This window comes from Vulpes lagopus, chromosome 3 (genome assembly GCF_018345385.1).
Source record: "Vulpes lagopus strain Blue_001 chromosome 3, ASM1834538v1, whole genome shotgun sequence".
In the NCBI taxonomy this organism is placed as follows: domain Eukaryota; kingdom Metazoa; phylum Chordata; class Mammalia; order Carnivora; family Canidae; genus Vulpes; species Vulpes lagopus.
In genome coordinates this window covers 45,932,753-45,949,425 of record NC_054826.1, presented here as the reverse complement: position 1 = coordinate 45,949,425, position 16,673 = coordinate 45,932,753, and the positions used below count along the sequence as shown (strand labels likewise).

The 16,673-nt window shown below is 37.2% G+C and overlaps 1 non-coding gene across 1 annotated transcript; it reads left to right on the top strand.

Moving 5' to 3' along the window:
• The first annotated feature begins 11,060 nt into the window (after positions 1-11,060).
• LOC121488483 lies at positions 11,061-11,167 on the top strand. Its single transcript, XR_005987108.1, has one exon. It is a non-coding gene; the product is annotated as a U6 spliceosomal RNA (small nuclear RNA).
• The last annotated feature ends 5,506 nt before the right edge of the window (positions 11,168-16,673 follow it).

Below are 16,673 nucleotides of genomic sequence, written 5' to 3'. Positions count from 1 at the left end.
CAATTTATGAAAATTCTTTACATCTTCTGAATATGAGCTCCTTTTAGGTTATATGTTTTGCTAATATCTTTTCACCCTCTGTGGTATGCTTTTTTATTTGTTTATTAATACATCTTGAAAAAAAATGAAGTTCTTAACTTGAATGTGGTCAAATTTATCAGCTTAATGCTTTTTATGTAATATCTAAAACTTTTATCTCAAACTAAAGATAATCCTCTCTATTATAATCTAAAATATTATTGTTTGCTTTTCATATTTAGGTCTATAATACACCTAGAATTGATTTTTTTTTGATTGATGGTGTTAAGATTGGAGTCAAATTTATATTTTCCCGTAGGCATACCTAATTATCCCAGTACTATTTATTGAAAAGACCATCCTTTCTCCACTGTGACATTTTTAAGATAAATCAAATATCACTTTATTGTGTTAGATCTGCTTCTCTTATGCATTATTATTTATTTGTCTAAACTGATATTTATAAAATATTACCTTAATTATTATAACATTATAATAAATCTTGATATCTAATATAGCAAGTCTCCCCACCTTGTTTTCCCTATTTAAATTGTCTTTGCTATTCTTGCATGTTTGCATTTCTATTTACATTTTAAAATTATATTGGAAATTCCACAGGAAAGATTTTAGGATTTTTTCAAGGCAGAATCAATCTGGAGGGAATTAAACACTTTTGCAATAATGAGTCTTCTAATTTATAATTAAGATATATCTCTGTTTAGGACTTTTAAGATTTCTATCATTAAATGTTATAATATTCTATTAGGAAGTTTTTCGCATATTTAGTTAGATTCATTCCTAGGAATTTGATTTCTTTAATCTATTGTGAATGATATCTCTTTATGAAGCTTGTTTTCAAACTGCCACTTGAATTTAGAAATGCAATTGATTTTTGTATGTATCAAACATGTTAATTTTATTTTGCTTAGTCATTTCATTTACATTATTTCTCATATTTACCATCTTAATTGTTCCATGTTTCTTCCTGCACTTCTTTCCTTTTGTCTTAAGAGACTCCTTTAGTATTCCTTTTATTACAGATCCACTGGCAGCAAATTCTGTTTTTTTGTGGTCTGAAAATGACCATATTTAATTTTTTTTCTGTTTGTTTCTTTGAATTGGAATCCTAATAAAGTTTATATACATGGTAACTCCTTGATAAGATTTTTAATTATTTTAATCTATTGTTTCTCTCTATGTCTTCTCTTTACTACATTTTAACTTTTGAAGCTATCCTGATTTATCCTGTAGAATTTCTCCATAAACTTAGTTTTTCTGATAGCATCCCTGGAGTGTCACTTAACAAGTCCCTATCTCCTCTATTTCTCACAAATTGGTAGCTAATGGATTTATTGCAGACAGATTCAGTTATTTGGCAAGACTATTCAGATATGGTATTGAATCTTTTCCTCAGGAGACACATAATATCTGGTTGCCTGTTTTATCTGATGAAAGTAGTTACCAAATGTAACTATATTATGTCAATGACTCTTACATTATGTTAGACAACTCACTTTCAGTTGTCTGAAGACTTTCATCTAATACTTTTTTCCAAAAATTCTAATGAAAATAATATTCTGAAGGTTTATTTAGGCCTTTATTCTTGAAAGAGAGTGTGAATGACTAAATGATCGGCTCACATTTCCCTCCATGGGAATTTTAAATATCATTGTCTTTTGGCATAAGTATAGCTATTATAAAATTAGATGGCTGTATGATTTTTTTTCTTTAAACATGGTAATTTCTTTAAATGTGGTAATTTTGTGTGGATATCCAAATGATTTTTTTCCATTTATATAAAGTTTCATTGCTTTTTCTATAATATATTTGGTGTTAGTTGTTCCGAGTTGATTTTTGGAGCCAAGATGTGAGTCCTTTCAATATGTGCTTTCATGTCTTATTTTTTTTCCAAATTCCACAAAGTTGTCTTGAATTATATTTCAATATTTTTCCCGATTGCTTTGATTTTATTTTCTTTAGTGAAATCAGCTATGTATTCAGATATCTTTGCTTATTTTCTTTATTTTTTATTTTTTTCAGCTAATTTTAGTCTTAACTTCAGTTTTTTCTTTCACTTTCTATTTCTCTTAAGTCATTATTTTTATTCCTATGTTTCTTCTAGTTTAATCTTCATTTCTGAGATAAATTTGTTTTCCTTTTTTTCTCTTTCTTTAATTCTCACTTTATTTCTGAGTTTTTCAATTTTTGATATATGCTATTTTTTTTATCTTTGTCAATTATCTTAATTTGTTTTAACTTGTCTTGATATATTATTTTGCAGTCTTTAACTGGGTTAGAATCTTTATTTTTTTGTTTCCAGTCTAGTTTCATTGTCTGTAGGGATGTTATTCTGCTCCTCATTTTCTTTTTTCTCATCATATCTTCCAATGGATAATGAACAAGGTTCTTTTTGGTTTCTTTTCTTTGCACATCAAATTAGTGCTCTTGTACTTTCAGGAACTAGAGTGAATAGTTTCCCTAGTTTTGTTACTCAAGAGTTTCTCCTTCTATTGTAAAGTGTTAAAAAATATGACCTCATATTTTAGGAGATCTCCTGGCATTTTTCCCCTTCTTCACTTTTATCTAGCTCTTCTCTTTTCATTGTCACTTTTGCCTCTGTCCTACTCAACTTTAACTCTTTCCCAACCCTTTTCCTACAATAGAGGGTTTCATCCTGGATGAAAACTTGAGTGGTTTAGTTTTGAAAATTCATAGGGCCCTGGCTGCTTCAGCCATTCACACCTTCTTATGGATCCCATTCCCCTCCATTGTAAATTGCAATGTAAAAAATTCCTCCCAGTTTTGGCATCTCAATCTCAGTTTGGACTCTTACACTTTTCAGAGAATAACTGTCAAGCACTTTGTGGTTCTTATTTCAGGACAATAAATACCCTGTTGCTTCTCTCTGCTTCTCACATACATGCTCACACCATACCTGTCCAGTAGCTGCTGTCCAATGATTCATCCAAATCACTTTGTTTGGATGGGTAGACATATCTTAATCTCTATTTTTGTTATAGATATTATTCTTGGTCTCTTAGTTTTTCAATGTTGGTTGCCTGAGTATTTTTTATAGGGTGATTCACAGAGACTACTAAAAAACAAACAGCTGTGTTCCCAGAATTCTTCTGTCACCTTTATTATTGAAGAATATTTTTTTGCTGACAATTGTTTTCTTAAATCAAAAAAACCCCTGTCATTCCACTGTCTGCTGGCTTTCACTATCAAGGTGGAAAGTCAGCTGTCATTCTTATCGTTACTTTGAAGGGTATCTGCATTTTCCTTTAGCTTTAAAAATATATCCTTTAAAAATTTTTCAATATTATGTTTCTAGGTATAGGTTTATTTTTATATAACACTTGGGATTTATTAGGTTATCTCAAATCAGTAGGTCAATATTTTCATCTATTTTGAGCCATTTTCAGTCATCATCCCTTCTTCCATATTTTCTTTTCTCCTGTTAATTCTCTGGTTACAGATATGTTAGACCTCCCAATTGTATCCTCTGGGATCCTACCTGCTCTGTTGTTTCATATACATTTTTCTCCCTATGATACTCCTGAATACTCTCTTTTGATCTCTCTTCTAGTTTATGTATTCTTTCTTCAGATCTATTTAATAAACTATTGAATCCAACCAATGAGTTTCTTTATTAATTCTAAAATCTCTAGTTATTTGCTAAATCTTGGAAACTAGATTTAATGACTACTAGTTCTTTGCTGAAAATATCAAGTTTGGCTTTTATATTTGTGAGACTGTTTTTCTGTTTATTAGTAACATGCTTGCTCTGGAATTCTTTTAGAAGAAGATATTTTGCATATTTTTTCCAGAATTTTAAAAATTGTCTTCAGCTTGAACCACCTAATCCACCATTGCTCAAGACTTGATTTCTTCATATGTAAAATAGAGTCCATAAATACTGATTTTAAGGGGGGGTGGGGCAAGATGGCAGAGGAGTACGGTCCCCAAGTTACCTGTCCACACCACCTTACCTAGATAACTTTCAAATTAGCACTTTGTTAGCACTTCTAACAAAGTAGGAAGGCGGAAAAAATAAAAATAAAAAAGAATCAAATGGGGGAGGGGCCCCACGAGGAGCCAGCTAACCGGGTAGCTAGAGCCTCTGGGACTGGAAAACCCAGTCTGGGAAAAGCAGGAACTTTAAAAACCCGCACCAGATTCTTCCCGGAGGGAAAGGCACTCAACATGGAAGCCGGGCAGAACCACAGGAGGAGAAGTGGAGCCTCCAGGTTCCCCTGGGTCACTAACAGAGGAGATGCGCCTGGGGGAGAGTGCACCACAGACTGTGGGCCAAGCTCAGTAAAGGGCTGGAGCCCCCACCTGGCGGGGCCTCGGGAGAAGCTCAGGTGGGGGCTTCAGGGGGAGGGGGCTGCGCCCCACTGCCTTTGGGAGCCCGGTCGGGGAGCACGATTCCAGCCACACAAGTCCCAGATCCCAGGGCGCCGGGGTACACAATTCAGGATCCTGCACTCCCCCCAGGACAGGAAGAGTTGGGGAGGGCACAGGACAGTGAGGATGCTCCTGCCACTGGGCTCCCCCGAGCTGTGCAGATCAGTGGCCCCCGCCTCCAGGAGCATCCAGGCCAGCGCGGACTGGGAGCTACCATAGTTACTTTGGGAGATGACTACAGGGCTGGGGAGGCTGACCGCCATCACTGTTGCTGTTCCTCCTGGTGTCACCCTGTGCCTGGGACAGAGCAGGCTGCAGGGAACAGTGGCATCACATGATAAACACTCCCATTGAGCCATGCATCTGGCAGGGGGCGGGGCAGCGCCCCCAGGTGCCCACACCTGAGAGTCAGCACAGCAGGCCCCTCCCCCAGAAAACAACTGGAAGGACAGGGGAAGAGCAAGTTCTGGCCAAGCAGCATGGGAAAGCTCCAGGGGAAGTCAAGGGATATACAGTATATATAAGCAGAGGAAACCTCTCCTAGTTTTTGTTTTTGATTTTTGTTTTTTCTTTCTTTTTCCAATACAACTCCTTTTTAGCCACTCTGCATGAGCAAAATGACTAGAAAGAAGAACTCACAACAGAATAATCAGAAACAGTACTCTCTGCCACAGAGTTACAGAATTTGGATTACAATTCAAAGTCAGAAAGCCAATTCAGAAGCACAATTATAAAGCTACTGGTGGCTCTAGGAAAAAGCATAAAAGATTCAAGAAATTTCATGATTGCAGAATCTAAATCTAATCAGGCCGAAATTAAAAGTCAATTAAATGAGATGCAATCCAAACTGGATGTCCTAACGACGAGGGTTAATGGGGTAGAAGAAAGAGTGAGTGACATACAAGATAAGTTGATGGCAAAGAAGGAAACTGAGGAAAAAAGAGAAAAACAATTAAAAGACCATGAGGAAATGTTAAGGGAAAAAAATGACAGCCTCAGAAGGAAAAATCTAGGTTTAATTGGGGTTCCAGAGGGTGCCAAAAGGGACATAGGCCCAGAAAGTGTATTTGAACAAATCACGGCTGAGAACTTCCTTAATTGGGGGGGGTGGTGGGGAAAGGCATTCAGATCCAGGAGATAGAGAGATCCCCCACTAAAGTCAATATAAACCTCGACATTTGATAGTGAAACTGGCAAATCCCAAAGATAAATAGAAAATCCTTAAAGCAGTAAGAGACAAGAGATCCCTAACTTATATGGAGAGAAATATTAGATTAACAGCAGACCTCTCCACAGAAATCTGGCAGGCCAGAAAGGGCTGGCAGGACATATTCAGGGTCCTAAATGAGAATAACGTGCAGCCAAGAATACTTAATCCAGAAAGCTCTCATTCAGAATAGAAGGAGTGATAAAGAGCTTCCAAGATAGGCAGAAACCGAAAGAATATGTGACCACCAAACCAGCTCTCCAGAAATAATTAAGGGGGACCCTGTAAAAGAAAGAAGAAGCTGTGGTGGCCCAGCAGTTTAGTGCCGCCTTCAGCCCAGGGTGTGATCCTGGAGTCCTGGGATTGAGTCCCATGTCAGACTCCCTGCATGGAGCCTGCTTCTCCCTCTGCCTGTGTCTCTGCTTCTTTCTGTGTGTGTCTGTCATAAATAAATAAAATTTTTAAAGAAAGAAAGAAAGGAAGAAAGAAATAAAGGAAGGAAGAAAGAAAGAAATAAAGAAGATGCCCAAAGAAATAATCCACAAACAGGGACTGAATAGGTATTATGATGACACTAAATTCATATCTTTCCATAGTACCTCTGAACGTGAATGGGCTTAATGATCCCATCAAAAGACTCAGGATTTCAACTAGAGTAAAAAGCAAGACCCATCTATTCGCTGTCTACAAGAGACTCATTTTAGATCTAAGGACACCTACAGCCTGAAAATAAAAGAGACCATGTACCATTCAAATGGTCCTCAAAAGACAGCGGAGGTAGCAATACTCATATCAGATAAATTAAAGTTTATCCCAAAGAATGTAGTAAGAGATGAAAAGGGGCACTATATCATACTTAAAGGGTCTATCTAACAAGAAGACCTAACAATCATGAATATTTATGCCCCTAATATAGAAGCTGTAAAGTATATCAATTAATAACCAAAGTTAAGTCATATGTAGATAATACACTAATACTGGGAGACTTAAACATGGCATTTTCTGCAAATGACTGATATTCTTAGCACAACATCTCCAAAGAAACAAGAGTTTTAAATAATACACTGGACCAGATGGATTTCACAGATATTTACAAAACTTTACATCCAAACGAACTGAATACACATTCTTCTCAAGTGCACATGGAAATTTATCAGAATGGACCACATACTGGGTCACAAATCAGGCAGGCCTCCCAATACCAAAAGATTGGGAAGGTCCCCTGTATATTTTCAGACCATAAAGCTTTGAAATTAGAACTCAATCTCAAGAAGAAATTTGGAAGAAATCCAAACACGTGGAGGTTAAAGAGCAACATGCTAAAAGATTAAAGGGTCAACCAGGAAATTAGAGAAGAACTAAAAAGATTCATGGAAAGTAATGAGAATGAAGATACAACCATTCAAATCTTTGGGATACAGCAAAAGCAGTCCTGAGGGGGAAATACATCGCAATACAAGCATCCCTCAAAAAATTGGAAAAACCTCAAATAAAAAAGCTAACCTTGCACCTAAAGGAACCGGAGAAAGAACAGCAAATAAAACCTACACCAAGCAGAAGAAGGGAGATAATAATGATTCGAGCAGAACTCAATGAAATAGAGACCAGAAGAACTGTGGAACAGATCAACAAAACCAGGTGTTGGTTCTTTGAGAGAATTAATAAGTTAGATAAGCCATTATCCAGCCTTATTAAAAACAAAAGAGAAAAGACTCTAATTACTAAAATCACAAAATGAAAAAGGAGAGATCACCACCAATACCAAGGAAATACAAACGATTTTAAAAACATATGATAAGCAGCTATACACCAATAAATTAGGCAATCTAGAAGAAATGGATGCGTTTCTGGAAAACCACAAACTACCAAACTGGAGCAGGAAGACATAGAAAACCTGAACAGGCCAATAACCAGGGAGGAAATTGAAGCAGTCATCAAAAACCTCCCAAGGCACAAAAGTCCAGGGCCAGATGGCTTCCCAGGGGAATTCTATCAAACGTTTAAAGAAGAAACAATACCTATTCTACTAAAGCTGTTCCAAAAGATAGAAAGGGATGGAATACTTCCAAACTCGTTCTATGAGGCCAGCATCACTTTATTTCCAAAACTAGGCGAAGACCCCACCAAAAAGGAGAATTATAGACCAATATCCCTGATGAACACAGATGCAAATATTCTAAACAAGATACTAGCCAATAGGATCCAACAGTACATTAAGAAGACTATTCACCATGACCAAGTGGGATTTATCCCCGGGATGCAAGGCTGATTCGCCACTCATAAAGCAATCAACGTGATAGATCATATCAAGAGGAAAAACAAGAACCATATGATCATCTCAATAGACGCAGAGAAAGCATTTGACAAAATACAGCATCCATTCCTGATCAAAACTCTTCAGGGTGTAGGGATAGAGGGAACATTCCTCAGCATCTTAAAAGCCATCTATGAAAATCCCACAGCAAATATCATTCTCAATAGGGAAACACTAGGAGCCTTTCCCCTAAGATCAGGAATAAGACAGGGATGTCCACTCTCACCACTGCTATTCAACATAGTACTAGAAGTCCTCGCCTCAGCAATCAGGCAACAAAAAGAAATAAAAGGCTTTCAAATTGGCAAAGAAGAAGTCAAACTCTCCCTCTTTGCAGATGACATGATACTGTACGTAGAAAACCCAAAGACTCCACCCCAAGATTGCTAGAACTCATACAGCATTCAGCAGCGTGGCAGGATACAAAATCAATGCCCAGAAATCAGTGGCATTTCTATACACTAACAATGAGACTGAAGAAAGAGAAATTAAGGAGTCAATCCCATTTACAATTGCACCCAGAACAATAAGATACCTGGGAATAAACCTATCCAAAGAGGTAAAGGATCTATACCCTAAAAACTACAGAACACTTCTGAAAGACATTGAGGAAGACACCAAGAGATGGAAAAATTTCCATGCTCATGGATTGGAAGAATTAATATTGTGAAAATGTCAATGCTACCCAGGGCAACTTACACATTCAATGCAATCCCTATCAAAATACCATGGACTTTCTTCAGAGAGTTGGAACAAACCATCTTAAGATTTCTGTGGAATCAGAAAAGACCCTGAAAAGCCAGGGGAATATTAAAAACGAAAACCAGAGCTGGGGGCATCACAATGCCAGATTTCAGGTTGTACTACAAAGCTGTGACCATCAAGACAGTGTGGCACTGGCTCAAAAACAGACACATAGATCAATGGAACAGAATACAGACTCCAGAAATGGGCCCTCAACTCCATGGTCAACTAATATTCGACAAAGCAGGAAAGACTATCCACTGGAAAAAGGACAGTCTCTTCAATTAATGGTGCTGGGAAAATTGGACAGCCACGTGTAGAAGAATGAAACTAGACCATCCTCTTACACCATACACAAAGATAAACTCAAAATGGATGAAAGATCTAAATGTGAGACAAGAATCCATCAAAATCCTAGAGGAGAACACAGGCAACACCCTTTTTGAACTTGGCCACGGCAACTTCTTCCAAGATACATCCATGAAGGCAAGGGAAACAAAAGCAAAAATGAATTATTGGGACTTAGTCAAGATAAAAGGCTTCTGCACCGCAAAAGAAACAGTCAACAAAACTAAAAGACAAGCTACAGAATGGGAGAAGATATTTGCAAATGACCTATCAGATAAAGGGCTAGTATCCAAGATCTATAAAGAACTTATTAGACTCAACACCAGAGAAACAAACAATCCAATCATGAAATGAGCAAAATACATGAACAGAAATTTCACAGAGGAAGACATAGACATGGCCAACAAGCACATGAGAAAATGCTCCACATCCCTTGCCATCAGGGAAATACAAATCAAAACCACAATGAGATACCACCTCACACTAGTGAGAATGGAGAAAATTAACAAGACAGGAAACAACACATGTTGGAGAGGATATGGAGAAAGGGGAACCCTCTTGCAGTGTTGGTGGGAATGTGAACTGGTGCAGCCAATCTGGAAAACTATGTGGGGGCTCCTCAAAGAGTTAAAAATATATCTGCTCTACGACCCAGCAATTGCACTGCTGGGGATTTACCCCAAAGATACAGATGCAGTGAAATGCCGGGACACCTGCATCCCGATGTTTCTAGCAGCAATGTCCACAATAGCCAAACTTGAAGGAGCCTCGGTGTCCATCGACAGTTGAGTGGATAAAGAAGCTGTGGTCTATGTATACAATGGAATATTACTCAGCCATTAGAAATGACAAATACCCACCATTTGCTTCGACGTGGATGGAACTGGAGGGTATTATGCTGAGTAAAGTAAGTCAATTGGAGAAGGACAAACATTATATGGTCTCATTCATTTAGGGAATATAAAAAACAGTGAAAGGGAATAAAGGGGAAAGGAGAGAAAATGAGTGGGAAATATCAGTGAGGGTGACAGAACATGAGAGACTCCTAACTCTGGGAAACGAACAAGGGGGTAGTTGAAGAGGAAGTGGGGCGGGGGTTGTGGGGACTGGGTGACAGGCACTGGGGGGGCACTTGATGGGATGAGCACTGGGTGATATGCTATATGTTGGCAAATTGAACTCCAATAAAAAGAATAATAAAAAATTTCATATCAATCTGGCATTTTATAATACAAAATGCTTTATACAGTTAATTCTCAGTTGGGTCCCATAGCATTGTGGAATGATAAAGTATTTTTAAGCAAAACAGATATGAGTTTGAATCTTGGTGCTACTTTACTTCTCTGAGCCTCTTTTCTTCTTCTGTATGTTTAAAACATATACAACAAGGAGAGATAATCTATGTTCCAGTCCAGTTACTGAAATAAGCAATATCTGCATTTTTTAGAGAATTGATTCTAATTATCACTATTCTTAATTTTCCCAGTAAACAATGAGGAATGTAATATTGTTGTCTTTTTTGCATATGAGAAAATCAAGGGTAAATTTAAGCAATTTTCCACATGATACCCAACAGAAAGAACAAAGATTTAAATCAACTATATGCTTTCCCCTGTACCATAGGGGAAGGAGATCACTTCATCATTTTACAAGCATGGAGTATGTGAAATAGTAAAGAATTCAGAGCTGGATGGTATTATAATATGGAAGGTTTATAGCCATTTAACTGACCAGACCTCTATAATGTTGACCAAAATCCACCTGGATGTGGTGCAGTGCATTCTCTTTAGCCCTACAGAGCTTTGACTGGCTTATCTTCTTCAATAATTTCATTAAATTAAATAAATAACATTCTGATTAAATATGTAGACAGAGAATGCAACAAGTAAGTGAAATGTTGGATATCAAAATCCAAATTGATTTTAAAAGAAATAGGTAAGAAGAATGAATCAAAATAATGAAATCAACTTTACCAGAGATCAGGAAAAAATTCTTATATTCATAATAAAAAAATTAAGCATGCTCACTTCAACAGCACATATACTGATATTGGAATGATAGAGAGAAGGTTAGCATGGCCCCCGTGCAAAAATGACACATAAATCTGTGAAGCATTCCATGTTTTTGTTTTTGTTTTGTTTTTTGTTTTTAGTTAAACATCATAGAATTGGAGAGACATGGTTTAACAGAAGTTAAATATAAAAGCAACTACAACTTAGTTGACTACAAGCTCAATATTATCAATAATATGGCAAATCTACCACTTAATCATTGATTCCATTCAAAGAAATTCAGCATCATACACAATGAACATGACAGTCTCAAAGTGTTCTGGGCTGGTCAATCTTTACCTGGAATTTCACATTCAGTTCTGAACATTATATTTTGAAAAGAACCTTGACAAACTAAAAGCCACCTGGGAAACATTCCCAGGATGGTAAAAAGCTCAAAATATTATGCAAGAAATGCTTTGGAGATACTGGAGAGTCTATACCAAGGAAAGAAAACAAATGGGAAATATTATAATGAAGGATCCAGTTGGGAAAAAGCTTTAACTTAGTCTGTGTAGATCCAAATAGCACACCACAGACCATGCAAGGGAGACATCTCGTAGGGCAAATGGATGGAAGTGAATGCTAATGAAGCCTACTTTTTAACAAGTACAGAGTTAATATGGATCTTATATACTCTTTTTCTCACAAAACCTCTTTACATAGTAAGCACTGCTACCACTATTTACAGATATAAAAAATTTTAGCTTAGGGGATCCCTGGGTGGCGCAGCGGTTTGGCGCCTGCCTTTGGCCCAGGGCGCGATCCTGGAGACCGGGGATCGAATCCCACGTCAGGCTCCCGGTGCATGGAGCCTGCTTCTCCCTCCGCCTGTGTCTCTGCCTCTCTCTCTCTCTCTCTCTCTCTCTCTCTCTGTGACTATCATAAATAAATAAAAATTTAAAAAAAAAAAAAAAATTTTAGCTTAAAAATTTAAAATAACTTGCCCAAGGTCCTAAAACTAGTAAGTTCCTAATCAGGGATGCATCCTGACAATCCTAAATTATAGGTATTATTTCAGTTATGAAATAATCTGAATTATCAAATTTGCTAAAGGTCAAAGGTAATTACATGGTGGAACTGGCTTAATAAACACTTAACTTGTGCCAGGACCTGGGCAATATATTTCACAAGTACAGTTTATTTTAACACAAATGTGTTAAAGGGTATTGTTGTGAAGGGTATTGTTATTCCCTTCTAACAGATAAGGATATTGAGGCATAGATAGATAAAGCAACTTGCTCAAAATCGTAAGTGACTGAGATGAGATGAAAACCCAGGTCCATGTGGCTTAACCACATGAGGCTTTTGAGGCTATGAGGGTTATGCTGCCTCTCCTAGAGAAGCAGAAATAATTTTCTACCAACTAAATCTCTCTAAAAATGCTTGAAGAAGCAGTCATGTCTTCATCACTGAACTGGTCCAAGTAGAGGCTGGTGGGCCTGTGTGAGGGTAGAGCTATGATGAGCTACCTGGAAACTTCAAACCTCTATGATTCTGTTAAATTTGTTTTTCAGATTCATTCTTCACAGGACATGCTAAGTACCAAATAGGCACTCGGTAAGTAGCTGTTGACTTGAATGGAATAGAAGTCCCCTCTCTAGAAGGGAACCCCTAGGGGCTTTGCTGTGGGAGTTGTGGCTTTGCAAATGAACTTTCTAGCTATTTGTGTCAAGGCTGAATTAGAGGGAGGCGGGCTTCCCAGCATAACTAGCAATTAGAGTCCAACCCAAAAATTCATACATTGGACTGGCTGCTTGCGTGGGAAGGAGAGGGAAGGAGGCACTTTCAAGGGATAAACTAGAGACAGCCATAGGCAGCAGCTCTGTGAGCCGTGGCCACAAGAACAGCCTGGACAGCTGGCCTCAGTCTTGATTTGGATTAAGATGTTTATTCTGCTCTGCCTCCCAGGCCTCTCCCTTCCTGCCCCAAGGGCTGTCCACTCAAGTATCTGAAGAGGTGATTAATTTGATACAGACTCTCAGAACCTGCCAAGAAATGTTCTCGGACTAAGACTCACACTGGGGGTGAAAGATACCCTCCCAGTGGTACCATATAGAAATTCCCTCCCTTTGCTCACTCCTATAGTTGAAAGGTCATGATCCATGAAAAAATCTGAATTAAATGCATGCCATGCTGAGCTTTTGCCTAAGCATAGATTTAACTGGCACCGTGAAATGGTAATGTAGGGAGATCATGTAACCCAAGTCTTAATTTGGGGTTCCCTGGGAGCAAGCTTTCTGAGAGGAATATGCATAGATTGTACATTTGATTTTTAGAGAGGATAAAAAGTCCTCTTGCTCAATGCCCACCCCACTGGTTTATCATAAATACCCAAATTATTACTTCCTTGCATTAAAGCAATGGTTCTCAAACATTTTGGTCTCAAATCTCATTTATACTCTTAAAAATAGTGGAGGATCCCAAAGAGCCTTTGTGTGAGTTATACCTCTCAATATTCACCATATTGGAAATTAAAACAGAAATTTTTAAAACTTCATTAATTCCTTTTAAATAATAACATATTATCCTATGTTAACATAGTATTTTTCTGAAAAATAATATATTTTCTAAAACAAATATACTTCATTAAGACTGTCAGCTTTACAGTTTTGAAAATCTCTTTAATGTCTGGCTTAATAGAAGGCAGCTGGATACTAAGATCTGCTTCTGCTTTTAATCTGTTGTGATATGTTATTTGGGTTGAAGGTTATGAAGAAAATCCCACCTCACTGTAAGTAATTAGAGAAATACTCCAAGAGAGGAGTATTTCAACAGCCTTTTTAGATAACTGTGGTGATTTTTTTTTAGCACACCAAAACAAGTTATAGTATGTAACCTGACCCCATATCAATGAACTTTTCATACTCTATTACATTAAAATCCATTGATCTGTCCTGCACTTTGAATAGATCTTCTACCCATGCATGGTTTTATAATATCATACATACATTAATCATTTAGGAAATATTGATTCACTGAGTTATACAGATCTTCTAAATGTTGATACATTTCATTATACAATACAAAAAAATCTCACATCTATTAAGATCACCACTCATTTTACCAGAAAAATTTTTAAGTATTGGAAACTTGTTAAGCTCATGATGGTAGGTAAAATTTTTTAAAATTCTGATTTTCACTTGCAAGTTTAAACTTTATCATTGAAAACAGATAGTGTCAGTTGTTTTCCTTGAAATGACAGACTCACTTGTTCATTTTTGAGAAAATGTCTGCTAGATACTCAAGTCTGAACAACCAGCTTGTTTGTCAATCATTTTTTCAAGAAAAGATGGTGTTCCATTGCAAAAGTGGCTGGTTTAGTTCACAGCCCCCAAAATCTCACAAGTGCTTTTTCTTAAGAATTTGGTATGCCTCAAAAGTGTTTTATATGTGCTTCCCATTTTGTCACAGAAAATATTAAAAATATGTGTACTCTGGGCTCCTGGGTGGCACAGTCAGTAAAGCATCTGACTGTTGGTTTCAGCTCATGATCTCAGGGGCATGAGATCCAGCCCCACGCTGGGCTCCACGCTCAGCATGGTGTCTGCTGAAGTTTCTCTCTCTCTGCATTCCCCATGTGTGTGCTCTCTCTCTCTCAAATAAATAAATCTTTTAAAAATATACATGTATTCAAGGGTTGGGATTTTAATAAAATTAATAATATAACTTCATCATAGATAATCTTAAGAAAACTGTTTTTTTGTTTTTTCCATGAGGGTGAAGTGTTGAAGCATGCAATAATATTTGGGTATCCTGCCTTGATTTGTTGTAAAGTGGCAGCAGCAGCAGTTATATCCACAGTTGCTACTGCACTGTCAGTGCAAATGTTAACTCAATGAGAATGACAAATAACATCTTAGTATTATGATGAAAATAGTTGTGACTTTGTAGACCTCCTAAAAGTTTCTTAAGGACCCCAGAGGCCCATGGACTGCACTTTGAGGACTGTTGGGCTAAAGTGTTGAAAGACCTTATTAAAATGCAAGTATCTTCTGGGAGAGATAGTAAAAAAATAAACTCTTGGCAGTCACTGTCAGCTTTGTGTGCAGGCAGGAGAGTTCAGCAAGTATGGCTGTCAACTTCAGGAGCAGATAAATCTGGGTTAGGATGCCAGATCCCACACTTTCTAGTTCTGTAAGTCCTGTAATTCTTAAGATCTTGTTTTTTTCATCTGTAAATGGAAATAATAATCCTAAGTCTTTAAGTTTGCTATAAGAATTTAACATGATAAGTAATTACCTAATGCATAGTACATACTCAATAAATGTTAACTGGTCTTATAATTTATGTTCTTATAAACTAGAAAGAATGGGATAAAAGATGGCTAAGTTCTTAATAGGAACAGGGAACAGGAAGCTGCCTGAGAGCCACAGGGTAGGAAATTGCTAAGTATCAACTAAGATTAGCCATCAAGGGGGTGCATGGAAAAGAGGTGAAGAAAGGACTAAAGATAGACTTCACTTTCTCATTCATCTATTCAAAAAATATATGATGGTAATCTACTGCATGCCAGCTTCCACTTCTGCACTAAGAAAAGCCACTAAGAAATGTGAACTGTATATACAACTGGTATAGTGGGCAGGATGTGGGATTCATGTCAGGAGACCTGGCTTTTGGCTCCAGTTTTGTACTAGCTGTGTCACCTAGGGCATGCCCTTTAAATCCTCTTGAATTTGGTTTTCCTATTTAAAAAATGGGAAAGATAATGAATGCTTCACTGTGATGTTTCAAAGAATAAATGTTAAAATGTGGTTAAAGCAGTCTTTAATTATTCTGGTGCCTGTGGTTCTTGAAGTGACTCACCTTTTAAGGTCTTGAAAATCAGCGTCATGTAGATGAAGGAATCCCTCTATCCTAGATTTCTTTGACTCTAAATAAGAATAATAACTCCCTCTTACTTTTGAGGGATCTTAGTATATACAGTATCAATATAATTTGTGTGTGGCAAATGGTAAGGTGCTCAATAAATAAAGGCTATTATTTATAATTTCACAGTGAGATAAATGTATGTCTCATGAAAGCTGGTACATAATAATCGAAGAAAATAAATTGCAGGGGAAAAAGTTTTAGAATGGTGATGAATTAAAAAATACCCCAGTAAGTACTTAATTTTGCTAGAATGAAAGGTCTAATTATCATGTAGAGACTCATTCTATGACCAAACCATAGTGAGAGCATCTTCTTGCCTTCCTACCTCCATTCTCAAGATCTAACATCCAACCTTTAAACAGTGTTGGAAGCAAGAGACATGAATAAATGATAAATTATTCCAGCCTAAGCAAATGACTAGGCAGTACCTTAATCAGAGCTAAGGAGTGGAGTTTGGAGGAAACAAAGGAATTGAAAGGATTAAGAAAGCATGGAAGCAGACAGATTAAATAGTACCCAAGAAGGGATCGTAGGTGTCTACTGGCATTAGTGATGCCACATGGAGCACTCCAGAAACCCATAGCTAATAACTCAGGATTTTTGATGAGTTGAAAGGTGACAAGAATATTATAGAGAAGTCTTTTCTACTCTTTGCCTCATATTAAAATGTATATAAGATAGGGATACCAACAAAGTCAAAGACTGAATA